The following is a 17,360-nucleotide window of genomic DNA, read 5'->3' on the forward strand; positions in this document are numbered from 1 at the left end:
TACTGACTATAACAATTATCTTTTTAGCTTTTACGGGCCTTCAGTGCACATGATCCAATGACTGGATCTCTGAGTAATGAAGTAATAAGATAAAAGCAAAGTCATAATATAATATTAAATAGATAAATAAATCAGAATTAATATTTTAAAATATAATTAAAAAATAACAACAATAATAATGTTTATACATTATTTGAATAATAACAATTGTTGTTAATATATTATAATTAATAGAATAGAATAGAATAGAATAGAATTAATATAATATAATATAATATAATATAATATAATATAATATAATATAATATAATATATGACAGATGCTTTAATATTGTAAAGCAAGGGACACAATGGACTTATTTTGGCATTTTTAAGACAAAAATGTTTACTAGACTATAATATACTAGAAAAAATATATATCCCGCACACTACATGAGTTTGCAAAAATAACAAGTTTTTTTTTAAAAGGGGTGGTATAATGCCCTTTTCACAAGATGTAAAATAAGTCTCTGATGTCCCCAGAGTGTGTGTATGTGAAGTTTTAGCTCAAAATACCCCAGAGATATTTTTATATAGCATGTTAAAATTGTCACTTTTTGAGGGTGAGCAAAAAACGCACCATTTTGTGTCTGTTCCTTTAAATGCAAATGAGTTGCTGCTCCCAGCACAGGGGGCGGAGCTTCAACAGCTTGCACTCACACAGACATGCTCTGAAAATTTCAAAAACTTTTAGCCTTTTATGTTCAAACCGGATTCAGACAAACCGGACTCAAGAAGAAGTGAAAACATGTAGAAGCAACAGGACATTTCTGAATGGTTAGTTGATGAATTTATGAAGCTTATGTGTAGTTATCTTCTAGTCATTGATTAGCATATTCTGTCTTGATAATCTATAAATCGTGTTCAGGGGGCGGTGTTTATGTAAATTCTAGGGTTGGTGATGTCACTAACCCGGGAAGAATGTCCTGTAGTCTCTACCAGTCGTTTGTTGTAGTCCTTAAAAAGTGATTTCTTTAAAAGCAAATATCTCCCTTTGCTTTGAACTTTGAGCGTCGTAACTTTGCAGATGTTGTTTATGCTCAAACAGCAACATTACACACTAACTAAAGTTAGAAAAGTCAAATCATAATCAACCACCCCTTTAATGAGCAACGATTTGGCCAATCTCTCTTCCTCAGTCTTACTAAACACAAACAAAACACCAAAACTGGAACACTGTAAATGTGTTGGCCTCAAAACTCTGAGTTTAGCTGGCATAGTATTAGACAGCATTCTTGCAATAAAAAGGTCCTAATTATCTTAATGAAACTCCTCTTAAGTGCCGCTGATATAATTAGATCTAATCTTCTCTGGAATTGTTTGCAGAATTGCATCCTTAGGTGTGGACAAAAGAAGCAAAAATGATAGATTACAATTAACGATTAATTTTCATATTTTCCACAATGTCATTACAGACCTTAAATACCTCCAGACATATTATAGTGTTGATGTGGTTCATGACTTTCATTTCATCATGACACCTATTTCACTAAGCCACAACTTTACATTGTAAACATGAAATGCATTAATATGTGTATGCATAAACATAATAATCCATTCAGCTAAACCAGTTCATAATGCATGTCACAGGAAACACATCCTGATCTAAATATGTGAATTGTGTTGTAAATGAGGATACAGCTTGTCCATGATATTTCTCAAGAGATGGCAAACAACATGTGAAGATAATGAATCACGCCCGGTTACTTAACACCCATCTGCTGGCAACCCAGTGTGTCCGAGTGCCCCACATTACGGACACACTCTTGCCCCAGTTTCCTTGTACTGTGATTGTCCATGTCTGAATCAGTTGACGACACGAATGCCGATTTATCCGTCTGGAATGAAACCACATGCAGAGCAATCTGAGAAGCTTTCAGGTCTATATGCATTGAGTCATCGACGTGTCTAACCAACAGGTTTTATTTCAGAGAAATCTGATTTAGTATAGATAACATCTATAATGAAAGGAGTCAGAGGGTTTCATCATGAGATCTCATATCACATGAACAATCACATTACCTCAAAATCTCATAAAAATGTTCCAATGACAGTCCTCTGTTTTTCACTGAAGTATGGGTGAAGTTTTACACTGTAAACCCTAACGCTCAAAATTGGTTTGAGTTGGACAAACTTAAATTAAACTAATTAGTTCAGTCAAATTAACTTTTATGAGTATTTAGCACTGTCTTTTTTGTTCAAGTTCACAGAACTGATTTATTTACTGAACTGTTTCATTGTTTTGAGTTTTATGAAATTATTTCTTTTGATTTAGACGAACTTAAGTTTAACTGAAACGGCTGGGATGTCTATTTCCCAGCATGCTTTGCCGATGGCACACGAAAGGGAGAGTAAATGCTAAAATTAATTGTAATATAATGTGTGTGTGTGTGTGTGTGTGTGGGGGGGGGGGTTCTGCAAGAGAGAAGATTTAGTAGTGATTAATGTTTTGTTATGCTAATTTAAAAGAATTTCTGTTAATGTTGGCTTTAGGATAGTTACCATCATGATGACAATGATTTGAGAGCAAATAAAACCTTTATTTTGCTGCACTCATACAGCAAGTGCTACTGTATAACATATTATTGTTAACATGTTAACAATTTAGTATGTTAACAAAATAGCTTGTTAAGATAAGTTTATACTAATAAAAGTGTTCACATTAAGATTACATGAAAGTTTTAAGTTAAATATATGAATTAGTGTACTCAAACATTTCAAGTTAAGAACAATTAAAATGTATAATTACAAAATAAAAATCTGCCAGTTCTGCTTACTTAAACTTTGAGTTTTTTAACTTAAAGAATTTAAGTTAAGCCTTACATTTTACATATTTACAGTGTCAGTCACATTTCAACACAAAAATCAAAAGAATTAATATTTTGCATAAAAAACAGGGAATGTTCGTTTGGCTAATGTTCTGAACAAACTTACTTCCTGTAACATTCATGGAATGTTTGTTTAAAAATGATCTGGGCTGCGTTTCCCAAAAGCATCGTAAGCCTAAGTTGATCGTAAAAACGATCGTACGACTGATCTTAATATTACGGTCTGTTTCCCAAAAGCATCGTAGCTTAAGTAGCACTTGAAAATCTTCGTAGATCTACGAGTGCTCTGGAGTAATCGTACATCCTCAAGTTCATCGTAAGAAGACAGATTTATGAGGACACCTGCAGGACAACCGGCAGATTACACCTTTAACTTTATTCAAATGTATGTGATTATAATATAAGGTTTTGATTGTACTTTATTGTACAATTTATTACTCTTTTTTGTTGTTGGTTAAATTAATGTATAAATTAAATAATTAAAAAGGTCAGAAAACAAAACAAAAAAATTGAAATAATTTAATTTAATAATTTTAATCAAAATTTAATGAATGAACAAAAAATAAATAAAACAAATCCTTTAAATCTGTTAAAAATTACATCTTTTTTTTTTTTTTTTACGTTTTTTTTTTTAGCCATTTTGTCAGTGCCTCCACCTGTAGGTGCTTTATATAGACTTGTCTTGATTGCTAATCCATAACAGATGACAATTATTAGGTTAAACGTTCAGAATACGATTCCATATAAGGTTATGTTTCAGAACTTCACGAATGGACAGCGACTCTTAAGTAGCACGTAGAGCACGTTCTCGCGCGTTCATGTTAAGTTCATTTTTGGGAAACGCTCGTGGAATTGCTGCGAGCGTTCGTAATCTTGCACGTAGAAAGCGCTCTTAAGAGCTAAGATACATCGTTATCGGGAAACCCGGCCCTGGGGCCTCATTTATAAACGTTGCGTACGCACAAAAGAAGGCGTACGCCGCTCTCTACGCAATAATTGGTATTTATAAAAAGCAAACTTGACGGGAAAATGTGCGGTCTTTCACGCACACTCTGACCCAGGCGTACGCACAAAAACGGGTGAAATGAGAAATGGCGACACCGTCGGCAGAATGAAGAAACACGTGAAAGTGTGTGAAACTGTAGACCGTTGTGTAAAATAAATGGCAATACTGCCTCTCATAAATAACATGAAGACTTCACAAAGCAAGTCTTACAATTAACAGCCTACACGAACACCCGTTTGATCAATCTGCAGTGTAAAACAAACAAAATCAAACGAAGATTAGAACAGAAATGCAAATTAACACATATTTGCTAAAAGAAAAGTGAAATATGTTCTGCAATAATATTTGCATGTTATGCAATTCATTCTCATAACACATCTGTAGCTTGTCAGATGCAATCAAATGGATGGTAATAAAATGCCATGATGCCATCACAATGCGTAATGACGTGAGTGAAGTTACGTTTCTTGGTTTTCCTCTGTGTTTGCCATGATTTCGCAATCGATGAATATTAACTTGTGGGCGTTTCACGGACTATTTATGGGCAACTATGGGCGTGACATGAAGCCGCAAAAGCTGCGCTACATTTAGAATTGATTGTGATTTATTAAGGGAAAACTGCGTAGGATGTGCGTGCGCACGGTTTTATAAATCCGAATATTTCTGTGCGTACGCACGTCCTATGTTTCATCCGTACGCCACTTCTGACGCAAATCATACGCAAAGTTTTATAAATGAGGCCCCTGGTCTTTAATAAAGTTTTTCAAATGTTAGCACAAAAATGTTATTCATGCATTGTTCATGGAATGTTTTTTTCCTGAAACGTTTTAGTTGGAAATTCATCTAACATTTTTTAAATGTTACTTGTTTCGGAATGTTCAGAGAACATTCAAAAGTATCATTCACATGTTCGATGAATGATAAAATGGAATTTTAAAAATGGAAAAAATTGGAAAATGGAGTTTCCTTAGTGTTCGCGTAACCAAGGAAAAACGTTTTAAAAACATTTTAAAATCTGGATGTTTCAGAGAACATTCAGAAATGTTTTCATAACTCCTTATAGAGCATATTTGTGTTAGGATTGAGATTTGTTTTGCAGTGTGACATAATTTTCACCCCAATTTGCATTATTGTAATGCAAAAGACTGTGCAGACATCCAGACATCATTTATTTTTAATCAGCATAAATTAAATTTACACTGTAGTATGTCAAATATGATGCATCACAGTAATAATGTAATCAGTGACAACTTCTTAATCATCATAAATAATGTCACATTGCAAATAATAATAACAATATTGTATATGAAAATATGGAAATTTCTTTGTGAGATTCACCCATGTTCAAAATGCATCATCTTTTGCCGTCTAGAGAGAGAATGAACATAGGAAACCTTCAGAGAAGAGCTATTTACTGCATATTTGTGGCTTTGCAGCGAGTTCATTCATGCCGTTTGGCACAGTGGGAAATGAACACATATCTTTGTGCCGCCCGGTTTCCTCAACACGACCACGCCTGACATTCCTCAACACACCTGACGGCTTTTTCTCACACATTCCCTGTTCAATTACCCACATACAACAAGATTTACTGCAAATAACCGCTCCGAGTTCCAAGAGGAAATAAAAGTCACAAATAATCGAAGAAAATCTCAACTGTTTCAGAATAAGATCAAACCGAGAGGTTTCTCAGATGTTTCTCCTGAGAAAGAGACAGTTTCAGAAGAGATTTAATTTCAGGAAAGAAATAAATCACTCACAATCAGAAACTAAACCAGGAAGCTAAACAGGGTTTATTTTGAGTTCACGTTGACTTGTTCATTTCTAAGATCAGTGGGGAAGTCAGAAGCTGACAAATAAATTAAAGCAGAATAAAAACTTGTGCATGTTTTCTATGAGGTAAATTGCATGCCTTTATTTCTGAGGTAAACTCTACTAATGCAGACAGTATGTACAGTATGCTCAGTGTTGCCTACACTGTTCTCTGTCTAAGACAAGCAAACACAATGCAGACGATTGTTGCAACACAACTGCTACTGTATGCAATGTACATTGCCACACAATGGGGCTTGTGAAGCGGCTGGTGACCGCAGAATAGTGGAGGAGTGAGGATTTCACCAACACAAAAGAGCTTTCAGAGAAGCATTTGAACATTTTCTTACTCATTGCACAGTTATGAAAATATAATATCTTTATAGTTGACCTAACAATGCATCAGAGAGATGAACAAGAAGGAAGCAATGGCAGACTGAGATCTCAATTCAATCTTAAATGAATAATGAAAAACAGCAAAAACAAAGTATCTGTCATGATCGCAGTGAATAAGGTCCACAGAAGAAGATTCATTAAAAAATAAAAGTATTTAATCAAACAAACTCAGATAATCCACAGTGTGTGATACACAAACAATATCTGACGATCAGAGAAACGAGGAACTTAAATACACTCTGATAACAAACTAAAAGACTGACAGGTGTGATGATTAGATGAGTTCCCATAATAACTAATGATGACGGGAAACATGAACAAAGACAACAGGCAATAGGGAATGAGAAGCAAACTAAAAGTCCATGACAATTAAACTAAACAAGCTAAAATCGTTTATTTACAAGCTAAAACTATCTCAATTGTTCCGAAATTAAATGTAAAATTAACGGACACCTTTGCATAAACTCAACATGAAATCAAAATAGATTTTCTCAATGCAGATTTTCCTGGAAATCTGATTTCACTTGGAAATATGCCACATTGCGAAAGTAAAAAAAAAAAAAAAAAAAAAGTGTTTTGGTGAATGCAGTTTCTTGCTTCTTTGCCCTATTCATTTCCATCATACTGTGGAAGTCAATGGGGCTTACTAATCCATATTCTTCAAAACATCTTCTTTTGTGTTCAGCAGAAGAAAGAAACTCGTACAGGTTTGGAACTTCTTGAGGATGAGTAAATGATGACAGAATTTAGATTTTTGGGTGAACATTCCCTTTAAGTTTAAGCCTCTTAGATGTTACTCCTAAAACAAGACCCCTGTAATTTCACTAATTTCTCCTCGAGGGTTTCAGTAGAGATCTCAACATGTCTTAAACTGTGCTCAAGTTTGCCAAGATACTAAATTTCACAATCCAAAGTCAGAGATCACAATATGCATCTAAAATGTTTCATCTAATGATCCAAGACGAAACCATTTGAGCTGCAATCCATGTTGATTTTAGGCCCTGTTTACACCTGGTATCAAGACACGTTTTGGTCGATCGGATCACAAGTGGACGACGCTAAAATACAGGAGTAAACGGGGTCTAAAAGGTTCTGAGCTTGTCAACACTTCCAGAGGTAGTTTAAAACACATTCGACCGGATTGCTTTTGTAGTGTAAACTCGAATGTGATCAAACCGCCACAAAAGACCGTCTACTCTCCACATACTGACTTAATGAGTGAACATTATGAGAAGAGCTCTTACCAGACGGGATTTAAACTGTCGGCTGAAGACACAAGTTTGATTTTAAGACGTAAAATATACCAAGCACAATGTTCTCTCACCATTCCTGATTTCTTTCTTTTTTTATTGCTTCTTTTGGAAAGTTGATAGGTGACAGGAGTACAACATTACGATAAAAACAGGATTACATGTTCCTCACACTAAATGCGTCTCTATAGCACGCATTGGGTCTCATTCATGAAACACGAGCAGAACGAATTTTTGTGTAAATCAACAATTGGTTCTGGCGTAAATTTTCGGATTCATTAAAATGTTCATATTTTCCAAATGTTAGTTGGTACGAAAGAAATCTACACCTGCTCCCAGCCACGCGTAAATAGTGCGTTTAACATCCGAACGTTTTGCTCATTAATAAGGCTGCATTTTAATTCACCTTAATCGGGTACTTACGCAGCATTTTGAAAAAATATTATATATAGTAATTACATACGTTTTTTACTTTTATTATGAGAGCCAGTAATAGCATCTGCAAACGGAACACTTTAATCAAATAATTTTTTAATTTTTTTATTTTGAATGAACTTCTGATAATAAAACTTCAATTTCTGCATCTGAGAAATTTCTCTTTTTCATTCGCTTTTGAGAAGACATGTTGAAATCCTTCGTTTGGTGTCATAATATGATGCCCATAGTTGTCAGTCGGATTTAATGGGCGGGATTTATGGTAATTGAGAATGAGCGTGCACGCGCGTCCCATTTACGACTGATTGGAATTCATTAACACACACACATTTCACTATCACATCTGACGTTTACGAAGTATTTGTGAATCAGGAGAAGAGTTTTCGGGAAGGTCTCTTTACGCGCAAATCACTCACATATTTACTCGTATATTTACGAATGTTTCATGAATGAGACCCATTGTATTTATCGCGCAATTTATACGCGAAAATAAGTTTTTACGTGCATATGATACGCATGGGTAGGTTTAGGGTAGGTTTAGTTAGTGGTGTGTTATACGTTTGGTTAGGATTAGTGGTGTGGTGTGTATTACACGCAATAAAGTGTGTATCAAATGCACGTGAAAACTGCGTATCATATGCACGTAAAAACTCATTTCCGCGTATAAATTGCACGATAAACACAATGCGTGCTATAGAGACGCATTTTCATGAGATCAGGCTGTGTTCCTACAGGCACATTTTGACCATGAAATAAAATACAGTACAAGACAAAACACAAAGTGGTTAACTATTCATTTTGAGACCTTACTGTAATATGTGTCCAGAACTCTTCCCAAGGAGACAATCCCTCCTCTCTAACATTGTTTACTCGGTTAAGCATATATTCATAAGATGCAATTTCTACCATTGCACTGGACCACCCTTTCAATTCTGGCGCTTTCATTGTCTTCCAGTGTCTCAAAAAAATCCTACTAGCCATTGTAATACATATGTCCATTTAGACCATAATATACCATATTATGTCCATTTATACCATAATAACATTAGGTATTTGAGACTTGTCACCTAATAGACACAGTTTAGGAGTTAAAGATATTGTGTAGCCATACCAGCAACTTAAAACATCCATAACTTGTTTCCAGAATGGTTTAACAAGACTAATACAGAGTAAAAAAGGTACCCGTTTCCAGCTGGCATTTCCAACAAAAATTGTATTTCATCAGTTTCATCCTGAAAAGTCTTACAGGGGTGTGGTAGTATCTGTGGAGAATCGTATATTGAGTTGCTTCTTTTATATATTTACCACACCCCACCATAATGCTAGACCATTTTTCTGAGTCAATTTCTTCACCAATGTCCCACATGGTCCTTAAATTTCCCAAGTCACTGCTCCTGAAGGAGTTTACCGTTTTATAGAAGTGTGAGGATTTACAGATTCTTGTGTTTTTTTTAAGGTATCTTATTATAGGGTTGTCAACCACAGGGCCAATTTTAGACAATATACAATTACGCCTTCAAAACGTAAAACCTACTTTACAAAACCTTTTTGTAAAACCTTCAAAAAGTTGTCTTTTCCTACAAGATTATAACATCAATTACGCTTATACCCTGCTGGTGCCAGTACTTCCAGTAAATCATATTTTTTACCAATTCGGATTGCCGGGTTATACCATAATAAAGAATATTTCTGTAAATTGTGAGATAATTTGGATATTCTAGCACACTCAGCAGAAACTAAAGCTGTTGCTCTCTGTGTGTTTTTCCGTCGTCTCCAGTGCGTTCATATGTAAATTGCGTGAGCTTATTTCGTCCCTTAGATCAAAGATCTGACAAGCCCATACATTTACCCATCCATAGACCCTCCGCTCGAAGAAATCAGGACAGAAGTGGTTGAAAGTGGACAAAAGAGATGGATTAAAACACCAGGTGTAAACAGGAATGTGTCTCTCGTGATCCGATCGAACAAAACGCATCTTAATAGCACATGTAAACATATTTATAGCTCTATAATATGTCTCAATTGGGTCCATTTGTATTTCTCCAAAAGACTTTTAGAAGAAACGCGCGAGACAAAGTTCATGCCTACACTGTAAAAAAAGATTTTTCAAAGTTGTTAGCAAAGATTATTGGAAGAACACTCTAAAAATGCTGGGTTGTTTCAACCCATGTTTGGGTCAGATATGGACAAAACCAAACCGTTGGGTTTAAATTTGTAATAAAAAAAAATTAAACCAAAACTTGTGAGGACTGACGCACTGGACGTTGGTTTTGTGCGATATTACTATTTTAATGCCCTCAAGAATTACACTGAACACGTCATATTTTTCCATCAAGGAAGACAGGATTTTTCTTGCTCTTCTCAAGTAAAAGAGTCTTGACTGTGCAAACTCTGACATGCACTACTGTTAAACTGCAATAACTCCTTTAGAAACTGGTGAATCTCACAGACTTGTCAAGAACGGGTCGGGTTTCATCCAAAAACCTAATGAGAAAGCAGAAGAAGAAAATGATAAGAAGAAGAAGATTTGTAAAACTGATCTATCATTTGCAACCAATTAACAGACAAACAGATAGATAGATAGATAGATAGATAGATAGATAGATAGATAGATAGATAGATAGATAGATAGATAGATAGATAGATAGATAGATAGATAGATAGATAGATAGATAGAAGTTAGAAGTTGTGAACAAAGATGATTGGAAGAACACTCTAAAAATGCTGGGTTGTTTCAACCCATGTTTGGGTCAAATTTGACCCAACCATGGGTTGAAACAACCCAGCATTGTTTAAGTGAAAAATACTCTCTCTCTCTCTCACACTCTCTCTCTCTCTCTCTCTCTCTCTCTCTCTCTCTCTCTCTCTCTCTCTCTCTCAGTGAAACGATGCACAAGCAAACTATATGAGCAAAGAAACATCCCTCTGGGTTGATTCACACTTTGTTCTGTACAGGGCGGTTCAGCTCTGCACACAGCGTTCTCGTTAAATTCATGAGCACTCGGCCTCCCTGTGAAACTTCTCAACATACCTGTTATTCACAGGATCACGTCCCCCGAATCACAGTCGGCTTCGCTGTAGGTTTGCCAGCCTAATTGAACAGATGGGTTTTTAATGGCGGCGGGTCAGATGTTTGTGCAGCTGGAGGGGGTTTAAAGAGACGGGCACAAGTAAGGACAGCGAGGTGAAATTTCATACTATATAAAAACATGCTTTCCATGTTGCTTTGCCTTATAGGACGGGATCTGTTTGATGCTGCTGGGATTGAATGACACGACCCTCCTGAGAAAAGATGACTTTAATGAGAGCGTCACAATAGGCTGAGAGTTCATGAATGCAAACATTCAATCAAGTTGGCTTGTTGTCTAGAACTCAAGCTCAAATCACCCAAAGGCATGTTTTATGTGCTGCAGAAGTAGCTGTTCATGTAATCGAATCTGCGAAGAGAGAGTATTAAAACATTGATTTTTTTCCAGAGATGTATTTACTCCTGATAGGGTTTCCAAACACACCCATGGGACACAAACTGCTCAATAAATAAGCTCTGGGATGAAGGGAGTAAAAGCCAATTTTTGAAATAATGATTTATTTTTCTATTTATTGTCATATTCGTATAAAGCCCTACATCGGTCCCATCTCACATTACAGTTTTCTCTTGTGTCATCCAAACCGATGCATGTAACAAATGGAGACTGGAAAAACACATCCCACCAGAAATAATTGTTGAATAATAAAAGAGACTGAGATTTTTATTCATACCACCACTGACAACTTCTAGAAGTGATTTCATGCTGTATACAAATAATTTGGTATCAAAAAGCTTGCTTAATAAATAAATAAATTAATAATAATAAATGTAATCAAGTAAACTATTAAATAAATCAAATTCATGAATATGTTTTTTTAGTTGTATAGGCTATCATTAATAAATTATTGTTTTCAGTGTGGTGTGACAATATATTTTATAAATATATAACATAATTACACTCATGAATAAGTAATTTTAATATAATTTATCATTTTTTGACAAGGTGCTTAAACAATACACAATATTGTGCTTGTTAATATATATAAAATAGATAATTCATGCATATAATTTGTGCATGTTGTAAAATTGTTACTGTACTGTTATATACAGTATATATAGAAGAGTACATTAAAAATTATATACAGTATATATATATATATATATATGAAGAGTTCAGATGCAAAATCCTCCAAGTGCTATCTGAAATTTTCTTCTAGAATGATCATTTTTATCAAGCTCGTATATTTAAGATGAGAAATTTCACTTAAATGGCAATTCATAGGTAATTTTCATTGCCATTTAAGTGAATTTACTGAACTTAAATATACGAGCTTGATAAAAATGATCATTCTAGAAGAATATTTCAGATGGTACTTAGAGGCTTTTGCATCTGAACTCTTCATATATATATATATATATATATAAAGCTCAAACTAAGTAAAATTTACTCAGGATTGTTTGCCTTTAAGTATTGATCTCAAAGTAGAAAGTTCAAGCTTTGGTTTTTAGTGCATCAGATGCCAAACCACATCCATTCCACACTGTAATGAAATGATCGATTGACTATAGTTTCGACAGTAAATATGTTTATTTCTCTCTCTACCACATGTGAACTGAACCTGTGACATTTGCACAGGGATTGTCTTCCTGTAAACGCTGTTAATCTCACTCACTCTGAGGTGAATCTTCAACCTGGCGGCATTATTTCAACATACTAAAATTCATTCTTAATTTTACCTAAAGCAAGACCCTGTGAATGCAAAATGCCTTTAAACCATATATTAAAATGAATCCACTGCATTTCAATAAAGATCGTGGATGCGGCTCAATTTTTGCACATTAATCATTAAACACGCCTGTGTGGCTTTGAATGAGTGAGTCATCAGTCAAATGCACACAGATATCAGACGCGTTCAGCTTTGTCAATGACACACTCCGGGCAAATGTGAACGGGATCCTGGTTTGTTTGCCTCACACATTAAGGTCAGAGATGCCACCGGAAATGAATGAGGTGACAGAGAGAGCATTCAGACAGAAGACCGACTCTAACATTCACGGTCCTCTCGGCACAGCAACAGAGAGTGTCACATGCGTTTAGAGTGAGAATCACACACCGACTGCCCAAGGAAAACACACAAGGACAGAGACTTGTGAGGACTGACGCACTGGACGGTGGTTTTGTGCGATATTACTGTTTTAATGCCCTCAAGAATTACACTGAGCACGTCATATTTTTGCATCAAGGAAGACAGGATTTTTCTCGCTCTTCTCAAGTAAAAGAGTCTTGACTGTGCAAACTCTGACATGCACAACTCTTCTAACTTTGCAACCAATTAACAGACAGACAGACAGACAGACAGACAGACAGACAGATAGATAGACAGACAGATAGATAGACAGACAGATAGATAGACAGATAGATAGATAGATAGATAGATAGATAGATAGATAGATAGATAGATAGATAGATAGATAGATAGATAGATAGATAGATAGATAGATAGAAAGATAGACAGATAGATAGACAGACAGATAGATAGACAGATAGACAGATAGATAGATAGATAGATAGACAGACAGACAGACAGACAGACAGACAGACAGACAGACAGATAGACAGATAGATAGATAGATAGATAGATAGATAGATAGATAGATAGATAGATAGATAGATAGATAGAAAGATAGACAGATAGACAGATAGACAGACAGATAGATAGACAGATAGACAGATAGATAGATAGATAGATAGATAGATAGATAGATAGATAGATAGATAGACAGACAGACAGACAGACAGACAGACAGATAGATAGATAGATAGATAGATAGATAGATAGATAGATAGATAGATAGATAGATAGATAGATAGATGGACGGACGGACGGACGGATGGATGATTGATTGATGGATTCCAATAATAATAATTTTATCCATCCATCCATCCATCCATCCATCCATCATTAAATTAGTTTTATTCATATGTTGTTGTAGTATTTGTTGAACATGCCTTTTACTTTTAAAAATCATTGTATTGTATAGAGTATTTTGTACAATAATAGAATAATTAAATTATGCAATATACTGTACACTGTTGTTGTTAAGAGGTTAGCCAATGAAAATAGAGATAACTAACAACGAATATTAGGGGAAAATAGCAACAACAAAAAAAGGGCTGTTTATTTCTAAAAGGTCAAAGACCGCCGGGTCAACAAAATGACAAAATTTGGTGCACAAAAGATGTAGAAAAATAATAGCATTACTGTAAAACAAGACCCCTCTACATAAAACACAGAGGAACCATCTCTCACCCCCGCACATCCTCAGTTTAATATGGAGGAGGTTTAAATAAATGTCAAACAGCAGCTTCTCTCACAAACACCAGGTGCAAAGCCTCATAAGCAAACACTATAGGGTGCCAGCTGACACTGGCCATCTCAATAAAGACAAATCCCTTACTTTAAAACACCAAACAGCTCAAAAGAACATCAAGCTGTTGTCATTGCTGTACATCGGCCCTTTTCATGCATGTTTTGTGTGTATTCAACAAATTACTGCAGTGTAAACTCTTCAAACAAAGTGAACACTGACAGTGTGCTTGAAGTCTAGACGAAACACATATTGCACGTCATTAGGAGCGCTGGAGCACACAAAAGCTTTACGCACCTGACATTTAAGAGCACAATCTACTTAAAAGAGGCGATTCACAGCGAGCTTTTCTTTTAGAAGTACACTGTTCTGCAGTGCAAGGTGTTGCATACTGTAGGTCATTTACAGTAGTCAACATCTCAGTCAATCAAAGTTGAACTTTGACGAGAACGGGTATTGTTCAAAATTCATGTATAACTTTGATGAAAGGTTTTGATCCACTTCAAATGCTGACTACTGTATTTGCCCATGCATGGATGCAACTGTGGCATGCTGTTTTCTACATAAAATATCCAGAGCTCTGAAAGAGAAACCTCTGGGATAGATTCATCATGTGATTATGATGCCCGTCTATCCATCTCAGCTCCACTGTCCACTACAGCTCTTTTGTGAGCGAGACACTGATTCACAACACAGATCTGCACAGAACAACATCAGAAACACCCATCAATACCTCTCCAGCATGCACACAGGCTTGTTCGCCGGCCCGGCTCAGGCTGATGGACATTGATAATTATGGTAGCCTACGTCATTTGTGACATTCCCGTCGGGCAGAAGAGCCACTGGCAGACAGACTGGCATTATCTGTGAACACAGATGAGTGGAGAGCTCTAAAAACACTCTGAGAAGACAGAGAGAAAGATGGCAGAACATGCAACCAAATAATCTGTTAGTATTCGGATCGACGGCTCATTCGAACTGAAAAGCCTTCATGTAAACACCTTAATCGATCCGATTGAAAGAGGTGGTTTATTCCTTTTCTAATCCGATCCAGAGAACATTTAAAGGAACACGCCGACTTTTTGGGACTTTAGCTTATTCATCCTATCCCCCAGAGTTAGATAAGTCCACACATACCCTTTTCATCTCCGTGCGTGCCGTAACTCTGTCTGACGCACCCACCGCTAGCCTAGCTTAGCACAAAGACTGGAGGTAAATGGCTCCAGCTAGCATACTGCTCCCAATAAGTGACAAAATAAAGCCAACATTTTCCTATTTACATGTTGTGATTTGTATAGTCACAGCGTGTACGAATAACAAGGTCACATGAGACACAGCCATCTTCTAACCATATACACACTGGGAACTATATTCTCAGAAGGCGAAGCACTGCTACTTCTGCGGAGTGATTTACTCCAACTCTGAGCGAACTCTCTGCTCCTCACCACGGGGCTTCTCAGGCGCTGCGAGCAAATCACTCCGACAGCCGGAAACTCTGTAGCTACACATGAATATCAGTCATGTGACCTCTTACGTCATCCGCTCTTTTTCCAGTTGACTGCCGCCATCTTGAGTACCTACCGAGTACACTGTAAAACCTGATGAGTTAGTTCAACTCAAACCGTTTGAGGAAACCGATTGCCTTAAATCATTTAAGTTTATTAACTTAAACAATTTAAGCATAAAAAAATATTTGATTTGTGTCCAAGTAACTCAATAACTTATTGTTAAGATAACTTGGGTAAATAAAGTTAATTGTACTAATTCCATTCAGTTAATATAACTTAAATATATGAAGTACACTGTAAACCCGAATAAGTTGGCAGAACTCAAAACATTTAAGGCAATCAATTGTTTAAGTAAGCAGAACTATCAGATTTTTATTTTGTACTTAAACATTTCAAGTTAAGAACAATGTATGAATACATTAATTCATACAATTAATTTAAAACGTTCATGTAATCTCACTGTGAACACTTTTATTAGTATAAATTTAGTTAGCTGTAAAAAGCTAATCTGCTAACATACTAATTTGCTAACATGTTAACAATAGTATGTTATACAGAAGCACTTGCTGTATGAGCACAACAATATAAAGGGATTATTTGCTCTCAAATTAAGCTGCATGCACCACTTGTCACCATGATGGTAACTATCCTAAAGCCAACAGAAATTCTTCTAAATTAGAATTAGAACAAAACATTAATCACTACTAAATCTCACACTTAAGATTAATCTTACACACAAAAAAACATTATATTACACTTAATTTTAGCATTTACTCTCCCTTTCGAGTGTCATCGTCAAAGCATGCTGGGAAATAGACATCCCAGCCGTTTCAGTTAAACTTAAGTTTGTCTAAATTAAAATAAATAATTTCATAAAACTCAAAACAATGAAACAGTTCAGTTTACTTAAAATATATCAGTTCTGTGAACTTAAAAGAAAAAGAAGTGCTAATACTCATAAAAGTTAATTTGACTGAACTAATTTGTTTAATTTAAGTTTGTCCTACTCATACCAATTCATTATTTTGAGCATTAGGGTTTACAGTGATACTGTCTATGGTACCGACAAGCATTAACTAGCTAGCTTGCAACTATTTACAGCTTCGTACGGATACAGTAAATTGCTACGAAAGACAACATTTCGCACCTCGACTGCCATGAAAAAAAACGCTACTTTCAAAAAATAATATATCGTTAGGGTGTGTTCCCGACGCGATACCTGATGCATACTTCCAGCCTCTGTCCGCTGCTACCGAACTACCAATCCTGGCATTCAATGATATTATATGTTGATCCGACTATTTTAAGCGTGTATTTAAATGGTCCAGTGGCAGAACTTTTCAGAAACGACACATTTCAGCGCTAGATCGCCTCTTATTTAACAAACGAATGAAATGAATGCTCTGCTAGTTAACTGGAGATGTTTTGTTTATTTGTATTGGTACATTCGTGCCGCGAGATGTTTCAAGAGTGGTGGGGACAAATTTCTGCGTATTTTTTCATCCTGAGGTAACGTTAGCCTGTAAAAGGATATTTTGGGGTCTCCTTTTTTGTTGTTGCACCCCACCGCACAACATATTGAAGGCATAGCTAGCTAGTTCCCTTGCGACTGACGTGTACTGGTACTCAATATGGCGGCAGACAAGTTTTAGAAGTGAGTGACGTCAATGAGGAGACGTTGGTAACATC

This window comes from Squalius cephalus (genome assembly GCF_949319135.1).
Source record: "Squalius cephalus genome assembly, chromosome: 24".
In the NCBI taxonomy this organism is placed as follows: domain Eukaryota; kingdom Metazoa; phylum Chordata; class Actinopteri; order Cypriniformes; family Leuciscidae; genus Squalius; species Squalius cephalus.